The following is a 12,332-nucleotide window of genomic DNA, read 5'->3' on the forward strand; positions in this document are numbered from 1 at the left end:
CACTGAAAAAAAGGGACTGGCCATCTCTTGGATTTATGTAAGCATCTTGCATGTATTTAACACAATTGCCTCATGTTTTAAAGATAAATGTAACTATATAGTGTAAAAACTACATGATATGCAGAAAGGGTGTATTAAATTGTTTATATCATGTTCAGGTGAAGTAAGTCAATAAGATAGCAACGTTAAATCTCGTGAAACCACGCGTGATTTCATCTCGCGGGCTTTGGATCGTGGTTTAAAAAATGCATCCATCTCAGTCAAGTCGAGCAGCCAACTCTACGTTTTTTGGTATGTCTTGATTTTTTGAATTAATATTTACCATATTTCAGCCAAATGTAGTTAAACGTCTAAAGTGCCGCCATGTAACATGCTAAAAAAGAGCCGTTAGCTTATTTGCTGTTTTATCTGTTATCAAAGAATTGGCGCTTTTTCATTTGAATTTGTCTTTGGCACAAGAGCCATAATATCACATTAAACCTAATTACAAGGCACTCATAACATAATTTGGTTTTCTGTGTGAATAGATTTGTCAACTGACTCTTCAGTTACATTGTGTATTTACTGCACCGTGGTGTTAGTGAGATTTTGGACATCGAACAGCTTTAGCTAATATCATCAGCGGCATTATGCTAGCTTACATCCCTACCCCTCCTGCCCTCACCTGCTGTCCTTTTGTTTTTGTTTTTGTTTTTGTTGATGCACATTGAGAGACCACATCTATTCTGCATTTCACCAGGAGTCAGCTGATGGATTGTGGGTTCAAGGTGTTATGGTAAGAAAGTATATTCTATTTTCGCTTAAGGTTTCTGTAACTTAATTATAATAGGTTTTTTATAATTATTAGGTGCATGCATACTCAAATAGACCACCCTATTAATACAACTGAGAAATCCAAAATCTGCCATAGGTTTAACTTATACCTGTATGTATTGCCAGAAAGGTGATTACTGGACTCACATTAATGCACACTTGAACTAAAATGAGGTTGTAACTTGTGGGTTCTTGGGTTGCAAATCAGAAATAAACATTTTTTTAATCCCATAAGATCTGGAAACACAGTTTTTATTCAACAAAACATTACTGATTATTAACCAAGCACAGTGCCTGCTGTTATTTCAAAATAATTTTATGTCATTTCAGATGAAATGCAGCATTCCAGTGCATCCCAACCATGCCTTTACAGTCAAGGTTTCTGACGGAGCTGAGTTTCTCTCTGACAGTCTGCTGAAAGTGTTTGCAAAGTGATCGGGGGAACAGGGCACAAAGCTAAAGGATGTAGCTGCCATGATGACAGTAAGAACTTTAAAATTCTTTAACTACAAAGTGTATATGTATTGCATTAGGTCAGTAAAAGATTTTTATGCTGCATCCATTGAAACAGTCAACTATTACCTGTGAGTACTGATTCCACCGAAAGGATGCCATAATTTTCGTCATGCATTTACTGGCCCACTGAGAAAAATTGATCTTTTTAAAAAAATAAATGTTCTGGAAACTATATATCCATAAAGTGGATGTCAAACAGGAACTTTTGATATTGCTTTGTAGATGCTGGTGTTGCATGTTGACTGGTTTAAGTTTTGGTCTGGGATCATTTTCTTCTGTGCTACTGAAAAGTTCACAAATCTCTGTTTTCTTTGTTATAATACTTTAGGATGACATTAATGCTCAAAGGGAGTCTCATCAAAGTGCTCCGCATCTGTGTGAAAGACAATTGCAACATCTTGGTGCAGGAGTTCATGGTGAGTGTTTTATGAGTAGATTGTGGCTTTGCAACATTTAAAAATGCATTTAGTTATCCACTTGATCCTCATTGGACCAGTTAGGACCAGTAGTCCTCTTTAATAATTTGAAGTTCACATGAGGCCTGGTAGTGAACTCAGCCGCCGGCCCTTGAGGCCCCACCCCTGTATTAGGGGTCACATCAGTGTGAAAAAACTTTAAATTTGTCATTCTAGTGAACAAAGGAAAATCCCACCAATATTTACATTAGCTTTTGTTTGAAAAAAAAAAGACCAACAGCTAACCAAATTGTGGGGCTGAAAGTCTAAATTCTAACATCTTCTGAGTGACAAAACCTGGATTTCTGATGGGCCAGTGTCTTTCTAAGAAAAACTAATGTAAAGCATTTGAAATTATGTTTTTCACCCTCTCTTAGAAACTCTGTTAGACCATGAATGGCAGCATGGCAGGCCACTCTTTGGCTATAGCTATTTACTATGTTGCTTGCATTGGTTTAAATTACTCTAACATTAGAACTGGTAGATTCAAAAGAGATGAGTTTAAAAAGGAATCTTAAAGAAATGTTTTGTTTTTAACCAGGACTTGACTGAGGCCACTGCACAGATTGAGAAAACCACAATGAACATCTGTCTCCAGAGGATGCACCAGGCAATGACTTTTCTGACGTTGGCATCATCATCGAGGGTATAGTAGTTCTTCAAGATCTGGATAACGTGACCTTTGCAGTAGCCATGCTGTTTGGACCTTTTTTATTCCTTCAATATGAGTTACCCATCACAACTCTGCTACACTTTTGAGGTGATTCAAAGGGTGGTAATGGAGTTGGAAGCAACTCAGCTCTCAAGAAAAGCTCACAACTAAGACAAAACTGCTCCTGCAACGAAGCTCACTGTTATGCATGTGAGGTGACCAGCTCTAGGTGAGAAGACATTTAAATCTCACACTTGTTCTGCTGCATTTTTGAAGCTCAATTCCAGGAACAGATCGCAGGGTTAATTTTTATATACACTGCAACTGCCATGAGGACGAGCTGTTTTTTTGTTGTTGTTGTTGTTTGTTTTTCCTTTTGCTCTGTACAAGTTCTCTGTCTGTTTGGCAGCATTTTTAAATTTCTCTTTGTATTTTTTCTTTCTTTTACTAGTGAAGAGATGTAGCGTGAACAGTTATACAGTCTAAATATCCCATATGGGCCGTGTGAAATGGTATTTTCAGTTTCATTCAGTTGAAGTAAGGAACGTTGAATATTTCTAAGCTTGCTGTTTTGAACCAAGATGTCACAGTATGATCAGTGCCGTAATTTTTGACAGTCACTGTATCAATGTTATTTTTGCATCTCTTGAATAAAGGTTTTGACCTGCAAGTGCTAATTTCTTTAGTTATTGGGGTAAAATGGGTAATGTTAATAGGAAGGTGTTTGCCAATTCAGTAACCTAATTTAATGTTAATGGAAACTAACATTACCTCAAATTGTTTAGTTATAATTGTTGTTTAACTGAATCTTGACGTTAGAGGCCTTAAATAGAATGTTTTGTATTGTTCTTTCCCAACATTTTTCAAAAGAAAGAGTCTAATTTCTTTGCTGTGATTGATTCCAGAGAACACGGAAGAACTGACATTATTTAACTGTTGGTTTATATAGATTCAGTAGTGGAGTAATGTCAGTTTAATTCTTTACCTACTGTCAATGCAGTGAAATTAGACATTTTGTTTTGAAAGGTTACTGGTGGATGCCAGCAACCATCTTGGAAGAGAACAATATAATCTGTTATAAGGCCTCCATTTGAAAATTGTGTATTTGATACTAGAATATAATAGCAAAATGTAATTTGAAGATAACATGTAGTATTTAAGTGACCAAGTAGTATTGGGTAAAAGTTATTGAATGGTGTTGGGATAAAGTGAGAAAATTGTGAAGGATTAAAATATTCCAAGAGATCAAATTACTTCATCAAAACATGTTTAAGTCACATTTTATCAACACAAATTGCACAGGTTTATTGAACATGAATAAATTGTGTTAATTTAACTCAATTGTTTAAGTTGCTGCCAAAGCAAAACATCTGTGTGCAACAAATGTCCACCATTGAATTAAGTAAATCCAACAACATATTTTTTTCAGTGCAGGAATGAGACAAATATTCCTATTTTCTTCTGTTATCCTGTAATCCTCTATCAGGATTACTAAAGCAGAAAATAAACGAACAAACAACCAAACCAACTGTGAAATCCCACTGAACATGCTGAAAAAAGACAGCATTTGAGATTATTCTATCTCCAAGCATGAAATTAGCTTTTACATTAATTTTTGGAGGCTTCCTTCTGCTTTGTAGCAGGTACTAATTTTGTTGCAGCATGTCAAAACAAGAATGGCATTTTAACACAATTAGGCATTCATTTCAATGATGATGACACCACAGACCTTCCAAATAACACAGAGCTTTATGACTCATTTATTCCTGTTACTATCTAAAAGTCTAGAACAAAATGGCAAAACAGAGTAAATGCACTACCAAAAACCAATCCAGTGAAGAATGTTCAGTTACGTGTTCAGAGTTTAGATCTGTCCTGGATGTTGATGCAACTGTCATTAGCAGTTTATAAAAGAACAGCACAAGGGCCAACAGAAGACAGGTGATGGACAAGGGAGGCGGCAAAGCCAAAAGGTTTGGCTGTGTTGAGTAAATTTATCGTCCCGTCCAGGAGCCTGGAGCTGCGCTGCTGACGGGCGAGACAGTTCAAGGTGCACCTGGCTGCTCCTTAAGTTAACTGCACTGCTCATCAGTGACAGTCCCAGAGGCCGGTGGGTTTTATGGACCCTGAAATAAAGTTAGTTTATGAGGCCATTTCCTCTTTATGTGGAATAATCGTGTCAGTAAGCACTCAGAGCAGCACAGAATTTTAATACAGAGTCTAAACAGCTGTGGCCCTGTCCTTGAGGTTGAATGAAAATGACCTGCAAATGCTCCAATCTGTCAACAAGTATTAGCTCCTCATCTTGCCTCAACCTGCTGGCCACTCAGATCTTTCTTCTCTAGAGCACTCAGTCAAATGAATTGCAGTCAGAGCAAAACTGCTCCATTTGTATTCACCATTTCTCTCCAAGTGTTTTAATATAGGGTTAAGTGTCTGTCAAATTATTGGAGGTTGGGCCCAAACAACTGCATCTGCAACCTCCTTCTGGTTACATACTACTGCCTCTGCACACTGTTGTAAACTAATGCAAGTGTTTTAGGAGTAAACAATGTTGCTGACACCATGATCTGGATTTTTTATTAATTAATGTTAGGTTCTTTTTGCAGTGATTCATGCTCTTTATCTAGTCCTCTTGAGACATGAACCAGTGCAGCAAATTTTGACTGGAGCACCATTTTTGTGTATTAGCCCAAATGCAACAGCTGTATTTCATCTGTAAACTTGCAAATATACTTATATTTTCTCATTTTTGTCTATTGAGAAATTAGAGGACTGGAAGCTGAGCTGGAGATAGCATTGCTCAATATGTTAAGATTAACATTAAGATTGGAAATTAGAACATCAGAGGGAAAGCTTTCGGGACAAAGTTAGAGAGTCAAGATTGAAATGGTTTGAATATGTGCAGAGGACGGATATAATGTTGAAGACAGAACAGTGAGGCAGGAGCAGAGTAGCCACAGTCGCTGGCCACAGTATTTTATTATGAAGTACCTATGTTCAGAAATGTCAGTTTTGCACATGTAAAAAGGACTTTCATGCTTATGAATAAAAATAAAATGTCAAATCTGACGTCATCTTCAAGATCAACAGATTTATCTGAGGGTCACAGTGACACTAATACTACATAGAGCTATTTAAACATTGCTCAACATATAGACATATAGGAAATTACACATGGAGGATTCTAAATATCACATTACTTTGAACCTTTGACCTCTGCGTCAGTGTCACGTAGTCAAAATTTCATAAAACGTCTTATTTAGGGCTAGACAGATAAGATAAGATAACCTTTATTAGTCCCACACGTGGGAAATTTGTTTTGTCACAGCAGAAAGTGGAAAGTGCAAAAGTTATGAGGCAAAAATTAGAATACAATATGAATAATATATTGTACACAACTGTACAGAACAGAATAGAATAGAATAAAATACTATATACAGTAGAATAAAACAGAATAAAATATACAACAGGATAAAAATAGAATACAAATACTATATACAACTGAGTAAAAATACAACTTTGTCAGAAAAGAGTATTGCACTTAGTCTTATTTCACATGTGTGGGTTTGTGTGTGTTTGATCAGCTGCAAAAGTCTTTGTTGTGGAGTCTGACACCATGGGGGAAACCTGTGAAATCTCTCCGTCCCACACCGTGGGTGCCGCAGCTGCCACCGAAGGAGCTGCTCAATGCTGTCAGAGTCTCCTGCATGGGGTGGGAGATGTTGTCCAACAGGGATGACAGCTTAGCCACCATTCTCCTGTCACTCACCACCTCCACTGAGTCCAGAGGGCATCCTAGAACAGAGCTGGACCTTCTGATCAGCCTGTTCAGTCTCATCCTGTCCCCGGTAGAGATGCTGCTGCCCCAGCAGACCACACCGTAAAAGATGGCAGAGGCCACCACAGAGTCATAGAAGGTCTTCAGGAGTGGGCCCTCCACTCCAAACGACCTGAGTCTCCACAGCAGGTACAGCCTGCTCTGCCCTTTCCTGTAGAGGGTGTTTGTTGTTCAGATGAACACCAAGGTACCTGTAGGTGTCTACAGCCTCAATGTCCATACCTTGGATGTTCAGTGGTTGCAGTGGGGGATGTTTGTGCCTGCGGAAGTCTACCACCAGCTCCTTGGTTTTACTGGTGTTGATCTGGAGGTAATTCTGCTGGCACCAGTCCACAAAGCCTTGGGTCAGTTCTCTGTACTCCTTGTCGTCCCCATCAGTGATGAGGCCAACTATTGCAGAGTCATCAGAGAACTTCTGCAGGAAGCACTGGGTGGAGTTGTGGGAGAAGTCTGCAGTGTAGATGGTGAAGAGGAACGGAGCCAGAACCGTTCCCTGTGGGGCCCCCGTACTGCAGACGACCCTGTCCGACACACAGCCCTGAGTTCTCACATACTGTGGTCGGTCGGTGAGGTAGTCCAGAATCCAGGTAGTGAGGTGATGGTCCACTCCAGAGTTCTCCAGCTTGTCCTTCAGGACTGTGGGAAGAATGGTGTTGAAGGCACTGGAGAAATCAAAGAACATGATTCTCACAGTGCTCCCAGCGGTCTCCAGGTGAGAGAGGGAACGATGCAGGAGGTGAATGACGGCATCATCCGCTCCAATGCCAGGTTGGTAGGCAAACTGAAGTGGGTCCAGTGATGAGGTTCAAGGTTCAAGGTTCAAGGTTCTTTATTTGTCACATGCATAGTTATACAAGTATAACACACAGTGAAATGTAGCCTGACACGCTCCTCGACATGTTCAAAAATTGGGGGGGGGGGGGGGGTGTAGAGGAAGAACATTATATATATATATATATAAAAACACCCAGCACGCCCCTGCGGGCGGTCTATCCTTCCAGCTCGGGTCCTCTACCAGAGGCCTGGGAGCTTGAGGGTCCTGCGCAGTATCTTAGCTGTTCCCAGGACTGCGCTCTTCTGGACAGAGATCTCCGATGTTATTCCCGGGATCTGCTGGAGCCACTCGCCTAGCTTGGGAGTCACCGCACCTAGTGCTCCGATTACCACGGGGACCACCGTTACCTTCACCCTCCACATCCTCTCGAGCTCTTCTCTGAGCCCTTGGTATTTCTCCAGCTTCTCATGTTCCTTCTTCCTGATATTGCTGTCATTCGGAACCGCTACATCGATCACTACGGCCGTCTTCTTCTGTTTGTCTACCACCACTATGTCCGGTTGGTTAGCCACCACCATTTTGTCCGTCTGTATCTGGAAGTCCCACAGGATCTTAGCTCGGTCATTCTCCACCACCCTTGGGGGCATCTCCCATTTTGACCTCGGGACTTCCAGGTTATACTCGGCACAGATGTTCCTGTACACTATGCCGGCCACTTGGTTATGGCGCTCCATGTATGCCTTGCCTGCTAGCATCTTGCACCCTGCTGTTATGTGCTAGATTGTCTCTGGGGCATCTTTACACAGCCTGCACCTGGGGTTTTGCCTGGTGTGATAGACCCCAGCCTCTATGGATCTTGTGCTCAGAGCTTGTTCTTGTGCTGCCATGATTAGTGCCTCTGTGCTGTCTTTCAGTCCAGCTTTGTCCAGCCACTGGTAGGATTTCTGGATATCAGCCACCTCCTCTATCTGCCGGTGGTACATACCGTGCAGGGGCCTGTCCTTCCATGATGGTTCCTCGTCTCCCTCCTCTTTCTTGGGTTTCTGCTGCCTGAGGTATTCACTGAGCACTCGGTCAGTTGGGGCCATCTTCCCAATGTATTCTTGGATGTTCGTTGTCTCATCCTGGACTGTGGTGCTGACACTCACCAGTCCCCGGCCCCCTTCCTTCCGCTTAGCGTACAGCCTCAGGGTGCTGGACTTGGGGTGAAACCCTCCATGCATGGTAAGGAGCTTTCTTGTCTTTATGTCAGTGGCTTCTATCTCCTCCTTTGGCCAGCCTATTACCCCAGCAGGGTACCTGATCACGGGCAGGGCGTACGTGTTGATGGCCCGGATCTTGTTCTTACCATTCAGCTGACTCCTCAGGACTTGCCTGACCCTCTGCAGGTACTTGGTGGTTGCAGCCTTTCTAGCGGCCTCTTCATGGTTCCCATTTGCCTGCGGGATCCCCAGGTACTTGTAACTGTCCTCTATGTCTGCAATGTTGCCTTCTGGTAGTTCAATCCCCTCAGTTCTGACTACCTTCCCTCTCATATATATATATATATATATATATATATATATATATATATATATATATATATATATATATATATATATATATATATACACATATAGTATATACACTGGGTGAATGTGCAGTAGTAGCAGCAAGCAGGTGAATTCTGTACATTAATATGAATAGACATCTGACTATTTTACAGGATAGACAATATAAACATATTTAAAATTAAAGGAATTGAAATGTACATTGTGCCTTGGTTTAGTGTCTGGAAGAGTCCTGTCTCAGTCAATTATAGATGATGTGAGAGGGCGGGTGTGTGTGTTTAGGGCACGGATGGCTTGGGGATAGAAGCTCCTCTTGAGTCTCTCTGTCCTTGCCCGGATGATGCGGAACCTTCTACCAGATTGCAGAAGTTGGAACAGTTTGTTGCCAGGATGGGACGGGTCCTTCAGTATCTGCGCTGCTCTAGTCCGGCATCTCCTGGTGTAGGTGTCCTGAAGCGGGGGGAGAGCAATCCTGCAGCAGTGTTCTGCTGTACGGATCACTCTCTGGAGAGCTTTTTGGTCCTTCACACAGCTGTTCCCAAACCACGATGTCATGTTCTGTGTGAGGATGCTCTCCACAGCCCCTGTATAGAAAATCCTGAGGATCTTTGGAGAGACCCTGAACTTCCTCAGTTGTCGTAGGTGATACAGGCGCTGCCTAGCCTTTTTGGTCTGGACCTGAATGTGGGCAGCCCATGTCAGGTCTGAGGAGATGTGGACACCAAGATACTTGAAGGACTGCACCCTCTCCACTGGAGCTCCATTGATGATAATGGGCTTGTAGTCTCTGTGCTGACCCCTTCTGAAGTCCACCACCAGCTCCTTGGTCTTGCTGACGTTCAGCTGGAGGTGGTTGTCCTGGCACCACGATGCCAGATTCTTCACTTCATCCATGTAGGCCGCCTCATCGTTGTTGGAGATGGCACCCAACACCACTGTGTCGTCAGCAAACTTCACAATGGTGTTGGAGCCATGGGTGGCCACACAGTCTGAAGTGTAGAGGGAGTAGAGCAGTGGCGAGAGGACACATCCCTGAGGTGCTCCTGTGTTGATGGTGATGCTGTTGGAGAAGCACCTGCCCACCCTCACCACCTGAGTTCTGCCAGTGAGGAAGTCCAACACCCATGCACACAGACGGCTGTTAAGTCCCAGATCCCTCAGCTTTGTGAACAGTCTGCAGGGCACTATTGTGTTAAACGCTGAACTGTAATCAACAATCAGCATTCGCACATAGTTACCCTGTTTCTTGTCCACGTGGCTGAGAGTGGTGTGTAGGACGTGGGCGATGGCATTCTCTGTGGATCTGTTGGATCTGTAGGCGAACTGCAGCGGATCTGTGGTGTCTGGGATGGAGGAGGAGATGATGTTCTTCAGCAGCCTCTCAAACACCTTCATTACTACCGAAGTCAGTGCAACTGGCCGGTAATCGTTCAGGGATGAGGGTTTGCTGTTCTTGGGCACAGGGATGATGGTGGATCTTTTGAAGCATGTGGGGACCACAGACTTCGCCAGGGACTCGTTGAAGATGTAAGTGAACACACCTGCCAGCTGGTCAGCACAGCAGCGCAGCAGACGGCCGGTGATGCCGTCTGGCCCCGCCGCTTTCCTTGTGTTCACTCTCCTCAGTGCCGCTCGGACGTCATGCTCCGCGATGCTGGTCACTGGTCTCTTGCTGATGACGTCACTGTCCTCACCATGCGCCGAAGCTGAGCCAGGACCAGCCGCTCCAGGGTCTTCATCAGGTGGGATGTCATCTGGGCTGTAGCTGTTGAGGTCCTTGGGGTGTGAAGTCTTTGGCACTGGTACAACACAGGAGGTTTTCCAGAGCTGTGGAACTCTCCCCAGCCTCAGGTTGAAGATGCGCTCCATCACCCCACACAGTTGGTCCGCGCAGGACCTGACGACCCTTGAGCTGATGCCATCTGGGCCCGCTGCCTTCTTGGCTTTAATTCCCCCTCAGTTCCCTCCTAACCTGTGTGGTTGAGAGAGGCAGGCTGGAGCCTTGTGTTGAGTGTGTATTGGATGCTGTTGTTGGGGGTGGGGAGGAGTGAGCAGGGTGAGTAGAGGAGGTGTGAAGTATCTGAGGTGTCAGAGGTGGAACAGCAGCAGGGCTCATACACAGGGACAAGGTGCACCATGTTGTGGAGATCAACTAAGTAATAAGGCACCATTTTATTATTTACATATTACAACCATTTAAATACAATTGAGGCTTGAGCCTAAATACAGTTTGCATACATGTAACTGTACAAGTTTTGTTTTTTGGAGGTTTGTTCTCTCAAAGTGCTTCGTGTTTATTCTGGTTGGGACAAAGTAGGCATCATTATGTTAGCTTGTTAGATTACTCAACACCATCCTCGAACCTCTCCTACAAACTGACACCTAGTCACAACCTGCTGGTATCATATTTTAACACGTGAGGTATCCCTCTAACATCATTTGATTTAGTTTGATTGAACTGTCTTGATACAGATAGAGGGCATGAGGAATTATGTTAACCAAATTAAATGCTGGAGAAGCTTGTTTCAGATGGGAAAACACTGTGAAATTTTGTATTTTAACTTAACTAGGATCTTTTACTAAAGCTAACCAATTAGTTTGGACACCCAAACCTAACCAAAGTGACAGAAAACAATATTAAAAATGTAAATGCAAAATTTTATCGGCTGTTCTCATCTGACCCACCTGGACTTGAGTTGGTTGTTATTCTTCATCATCAATTAGGATGGTACTGAGGAGAACTGCGCTACACTAAAGCTAACTGTGTATAGCCCTGTAATGCCAAGTGCATTAAGTTTGATACATTTTTTGAGACCTGCACATCATCAGTATGATTTTTCCCCTTTAAAAAAAAAAACATAAAGAATTGCATGCACAGTACATTTTTCATCAATGAATTGCTTTAAAAAATTGCAAAAACTCTGGCAAATACAAAAATAAAAACTGGATAAGCTCTGGGTTTGTTCAAGGAACGTTATATTAATCAGAAGGTTGGAGCTGCACTTCTGACCTTTATACTTTTTTTGTTGTTGGTTTGTGATTTTTTCTAAGGATATTCTGACAGAAATATTCTCTGAGTAGAGAATCATGGCACATGTTTTCTGCAGTAAAATTACCGTATGTTAGTTCAGCTGCAATTAGAATATTATCCAGTTTTCCCAACAAAAACTCTTATAATCACTGGCAGATACAGAGAGACAGTGACAGCTCAGTATAGATTTGAAAGAAAATAAATAGTGCTTTCATTATACTTGTTGGAATTGTCTCTCCTAAATTCATCCAGAGTCTCTCTAAGGCACAATCTAGCCCATCTTAATAGTAAGGCAATATACAGAAACAAGCCGAAAAGAGTAGAAATCAGATTTCATTTGAATATTAACTGTAGTTTTTGCCCCCTGGCAACAAAATTATTGAGTGGAAAACCATAAATTGTTTAGAAATGAACATCTGCATATTTTAATAAAGAGATTGTTTTGTAGCTTGAAATGACTGACAGTTTCCACATCCCACCCACTCAGTGCAGTTCCAGCTCATTATGAAGTGACTGATGTGCGCATAAAAGCAGACAGACGTTGTCAGTCACACAAAGAGGAGGAGAAAGAAGAACTAAAAGAAGCTAGAAGAAGACGCTAGTTTAGAGAATAATGAAGACTGACTGGAAACTAGTACAGCTCCCACAGAACCCAGTCTGTTCCTAGAAACCCTTATATTGTTGTGGCTTGCCTGGTGT

At 42.4% G+C, this 12,332-nt stretch overlaps 1 long non-coding RNA gene across 3 annotated transcripts; it reads left to right on the top strand.

Moving 5' to 3' along the window:
• On the top strand, positions 1-3,668 carry LOC146554883 (uncharacterized). 3 transcript variants are annotated; one of them, XR_014889299.1, is made up of 5 exons: positions 1-37; positions 159-775; positions 1,144-1,296; positions 1,658-1,745; positions 2,326-3,668. It is a non-coding gene; the product is annotated as an uncharacterized LOC146554883 (long non-coding RNA). The 3 variants fall into 3 exon arrangements; XR_014889300.1 differs by having other exon boundaries at positions 8-291; positions 712-775; XR_014889298.1 differs by having other exon boundaries at positions 8-775.
• Positions 3,669-12,332: the final 8,664 nt, after the last annotated feature.

The sequence above is a fragment of the Mchenga conophoros genome, linkage group LG17, assembly GCF_057382185.1.
Source record: "Mchenga conophoros isolate Kocher_MC1m ecotype Shallow Benthic linkage group LG17, M_conophoros_male_GT1.1, whole genome shotgun sequence".
NCBI classification, from domain to species: Eukaryota; Metazoa; Chordata; class Actinopteri; order Cichliformes; family Cichlidae; genus Mchenga; species Mchenga conophoros.